The sequence below is a fragment of the Taudactylus pleione genome, unplaced genomic scaffold (genome assembly GCF_031769625.1).
Source record: "Taudactylus pleione unplaced genomic scaffold, aTauple2 ptg000242l, whole genome shotgun sequence".
Lineage (NCBI taxonomy): Eukaryota > Metazoa > Chordata > Amphibia > Anura > Myobatrachidae > Taudactylus > Taudactylus pleione.
Genome location: NW_028284644.1, coordinates 8383692 through 8389158, shown reverse-complemented (window position 1 = coordinate 8389158; position 5467 = coordinate 8383692).

Sequence of the window (5467 nt, the reverse complement as noted above, 5' to 3'; positions counted from 1 at the left end):
CGGAACTTGCTGATTATAAATTATATCAGAAGAAACAGATTACGGCATTACTTATCTTTTTGCTTGCACCTCTATGAGACGTGAAAAAGAACGAGAAAGGTTTTCTTACCCAGCTAACACTGCATAGTATTTGCGTGACGGAACCTCATGTATATTTGAATCTGTCTCGCAGTATTTTAAATCTTGATGCTAATTCTGGGTACACACTGGCCGAAATATCGGCCGTTCAATTGAAAGGCTGATATATTGTGTGTGTCGGCCAGTGTGTACAGACGATATATCTGTGAACGACGTCTTTCACAGACATATCAGGTATACTGTGCAGTACAGCCGATGGCAGATATGCCTGCTGCACAGGCCGCCGGTGACTGATATTACAACTGGGCAGGCACATGTAAATGCCCACCCAGTTGTGATGTCAGGCATAACACATCGGGCCGCTGATTGGTAAGTGCTAATGTGATCTGCCGTCCTAATGTGTACCCAGCTTTAGAAGTTGTTGAAAGTAAAACAATGAGCCAAATGTAATAGGATGAAAGTTTAGAAAATTTGAGAGTAAACTCACATTTTTTAAACTCGGCCAATGTAATGGAGTCCGAGAACATGGAAACTCGCATATTTTTCAGACTCAAAAAACTCACGATTTAAACTATCATCCAGATTTTTCCCATTTTGAAAATACAACTCGACCAATGTAATAGTGTGAGAATTTACTGCTAAACTCTCACCCTATTACATTTGGCCCAATGTTTTTGTTTAAAACTGCGATAACAACTACTACCTAGATTTTTACTAAGATGCTGATTTGCCTAGCCAGAAACCTCAGAAAAATGGATGCATTTGCTCTTCTTTTGACAGCATTGGCCGAATACCAAGGTGTAGATCACTGTAAAGGGAAAACCTGGCCAAGATGGAGGACCAATCAGAAGCCGCAATACCATGAATGTGGCTTCTGATTGGTCCCCTTGCTCAGCTGCCATTTTTAAATGGTGAATGTAATAGATTTTATGGTTTTCTAATAATACTCCATGCAACTGTTTTTGCTATAAATGTATACACCCTCCCCAGCCAGTCAGCGCTTTGACTATTTTGTCCTATAATGATAACAATAATAATGTAGTCCACAAATACTGCTTTAATATAAGTCATGAAACTTTTGAGGTGACTTGTAATATCAATATATAAAAATAGGCTTGCATTATTCTTTATACAAATTAATAGGTTTTGACACAATTAACTTTAATGAAGTTATGGAGGGTACACACGGTCAGTTTTTCTGGAAGATATGAATGATAACGATTGTAAAAATCGTTACATCGTTCATATCGTTGACATATCTGGCATGCATCGACGAACGATGCTCGTGCCCGCATATCAGATAACGATATCTGATATTGACTGTGTTTGCAGTCAGATTTGGACAATATCATTTAAATACTGTCAGAAATCGTTCATGAAATCGTTGGTCAAATCGTTCAAATTGTTCACATCGTTCATCGTTGATATAGCAAGTCTGACCGTGTGTATGCACCATAAGTATTTTTTTACTGTTGCATTAAATTATGTTTTGGTATGCTAACTGCTTTTTGTTTCTTTTTTTTTTCTTCAAGACAAAATAGCTGTGGTGTGTGATAAAAGCCTTTGACAGTGGTCATTGATTATCCCTATTATGATGACCCCTTTGGGCCGGATTCAGTTAAATGCGTTAATTGGAAAAGGGTGGTAGCATTGGGCTTTAACGCCCGGGGCTATTCAATCACAGTCCCTTTTCCTTGCGTGTTAATCCATAAGATCCGGGAGGATCCATAGGATAAATTTCCGGAGCTATGGGTTAACACATTTGCGGCACCCATGATCAGGGTATTTGACGCGGATTTCTGTTCGAGCCTCCTCAGACTCAGATCGAAATCAGTGTTAACTGCAGATCGTGGGTTATAATTGAATAGCCCAGGCAGATCAATTAATCCGCGGTAATTAACCCTCAGGGCTAGAAAACTTTTTTGAGCTACTAACACCAATCCCCCAGTGACCACAGTTAACCTTTAGTGACCATGAGTTACCCCCTCCTTCCCCACATGCAGAGTGCAGTGGAGCCGGTTACCGACTGATCTTATCAGTTCCTCTGCTGATCTCTGCATTTGGAGATCAGCAACAGTGCTCAGAGGGAAACTTTGCAGTTAAATGTAACATAATAGTCTAGTGCATGCGGTCCAGAATGCCATATGCACAACATTCTGGGTTGCAATTTAGGCAGTGATGTTGGCGGTTAGAGACCGCTACATTACTGCTGGGGGGCAGAGAGAGAGAAGATCTGTCCCGCACATGTGAAGAAAGGATCTCCTCTGAGAATCCCGGGAGAAGGAGAAGCAGACACGGTTGCATGGAATGTGACAACGTCTGCAAAAGCTAAGCTGGCTGCACTTGCATCCCTGAGACAATGCCGGGTAAGTGGTTAAACACATAAATAAACAGCCATACTCGCATCACAAAGGAATGAATGTAGTAGAAACTCGCTGAAAAAAATCTTTAAGAGCTATTCACAAAATGGGAAAACTTATTTTAAAATTTGGCAGTATCTTTTTGAGAATGTAAACTGCAAAGATATTTAATTAAATGACCATTAAAAAAAACATTTAAAATCACTGAAGGTAAATTTGATGGAGAAGCAAATTTGAGAATGAATGACTTCTAATCTTGCATTTTTACAGTTTTGTTAAAACTTGCGGTAAGTATATGTGAATTATATGGAGAGGAAAAAACTATGAAGATTCTGCCAGAGAAAGATCTTTCATTACTGAATACCTTATTTCCAGTGTTTTTATGAATATGTTGTCACTTTCATAATATCACAACGAGGTTGTGGGTTCTATTCCAACCAGTGCATCTGTAGGGCATTTGTATGCATGTTCTAGCCTTGTTTTTGTGGTTTTCGCAGTGGAATAACATACTGGTAGTTTAATTGGGTTCTGACAAAATGTAAGCTCCAGTGGGTGAGGGACTAAGCTAAATGATTAAAACATGTTATATAAGGTATTACATATAATAGGTATATGTTATATAAATAAAAGATAATAAAGGGGCCTATCCATTTGCCGACTTTCTGCACGATGCGACCAAAACCAGGAGGTTTTGGTCGGATCATGCAGAAAGTCTGCAAGTGGATAGTCGGCAAGGACCAGCGATGCGCGTGCACGCTGGGTCCTTGCCGACCCAGACTATCTATTGAACATGCTGGTCAACCTGATGACGATCGTCAGGTTCCACATGTAGATAGGGAGGTTGGGCTCCTGCACAGAAGACGTTCAGTGAACGTCTTCCAGTGCGGTGCCCGCACCTCAGCGACATGAAAGTCTGAACGCTGGACATTCACACTTTCATGTCGTTAAATGGATAGGCCCCTTAATTTTCCACGCTCTTAAATTTGAAGATTTTTTTTAATTTTGTTTTGTTTTTTACATATTTACACATATACAATAATTATTTGTAGCAAACACCTGATAGATTTTGTTCAACTTCTATTTTGGAATGCATATTGTTCATTTTCACATGTGTCATTTGTAACAAAATATACAGTTGTATATACTTCAGTGTCAACACTTCTGAAATATCAATTTGGGCTAGAAGCACCATAAACACATGGATGAGTACACAGAGGGGCAAAATAATGACATCACTCTTTTTGTGATCTATGGTGAGGTAGGTCCAACTTCACCCAAACCAGTGCCTATTCAAGCATCCAATGCACACAGCTTCTAATAGCTGAATGTAATATCAGAAACTATACTTTCTGCATTATCTCACCATTTTAGTCTGCCAACGTCAGTGGCAAACGCAGGATTTCTAGAGGGAGGTTTCCAAATGCGTGATTTTAGAGTGAGTGTGGCCAGTTCATGAAGAGGACATAATTAGCACTTAACCAGCTTTAATATGCGTCATACAAAGTATATTCTGTGTCATAATTCCAGCATATACAGGACCAGCGATCACAGTAAGCCATCAATGTGGCAGTAGGGCCATCCTGCCTGAGCTGAATGTTTTTATTTTAGATGTGGGCACCATTCCAGAGTATTAGAGTAAAGGCCCCCATACATCAGAGATTGATTGCAGCAATCGTGCAATTTGCAATCGATTGTGTATAAAAATCTTTCCCTTTTTCAATCGATTGTGGCAATTCTGCAATCTGCAATCGACTGAAAAAGGGAACGATTTTTATACACAATCGATTGCAAATTGCACGATTGCTGCAATCAATCTCTGATGTATGGGGGCCTTTAGTCCAGGAGTCTGGAGGAGCAGCAGAATAACCTAGCACTGCCCAGGACATATATGTACATATTGGGCTCTATAGCAGCATATCCCTAATAGTTAATGTTTTCCAGATCTCCTAGTTGGTGCACAGGTTATTTATTACTGGCTGACTCATGTTAAAAGATCAACAGGTGGTGCTAATTATTTCATTTGTGATACTATGAAGAACATGCAGCACTAGTAAAATTCTACTACATTACTATTTCTATTGTGGTCATGGTGTGGGCTGGGGAGTGGGGTTTCCAGGCAGATGGAAACCCCCGCTGCATTTGCCTATGAACGTTACTGTGTTGGGGGGCTGGACACCAAAACTTAACATTGCAGTAATCTCTTCACTTTGGGTTCTCTTTTGGGAAGGCACAAATCTAGTTCTAGATGATGAATCATTACCAGCCATTTTTACTACTGCAGACATATTAAAGGGCACTACTACTAATGCAGACATATAATTGAGCATAAAACAGTGGCTTATTATTGTTACTGCTAACATATTACTGGCTACTACTACTACTGTTGACATGCTATTGAGCATTACTATCAATAATTATTTGTTACTGGCCATTAATGTTAATGCTGACATATTACTAAGCACAAGTAGTGATGACATTACTACTGCTAGCTTATTCCTGGGCGCACCACTCCTATGTCTGACATGTATTACTACTAATATTGGGCTTTATTATTAATGTTACTTACTAAAACATTACTATTACTGCTTGCATATTCACTGGTGGAAGTCTGAGATGCATGCTGGGGCCCCAAGATCTAAAGTTAAATTGTAATGTTAAGGTTGTTTAGTACAGAACTATTTATATTTTTGATCATTCTGTAAAATTCTGAATACAGACATTCCGTTTCTATGACTCGGTCGTTAAACGACGTATAGTGGCTGGGAAGCAGCAGGACCCTGGCTGAGGGTGACACGTGCCTGTGTGTGCCCCACCTTCTCCAACAGTCTGTCTTTTTATATGTTTTGTATCAGTGCAAGCCACAGTTAGCTGGTCGGAGCGCCAGTCGTAAGTCCGATCAGTCGCTAAACAGGTAAGTCGTTAAGTGAGGAATGTCTGTAGTTTATTTTGTTCAGAAATGGCTTCTACAGTACTTCCTGACCCACCAGGGACAGAATTATAGAAGCATTATAATAATAATAATATATCCA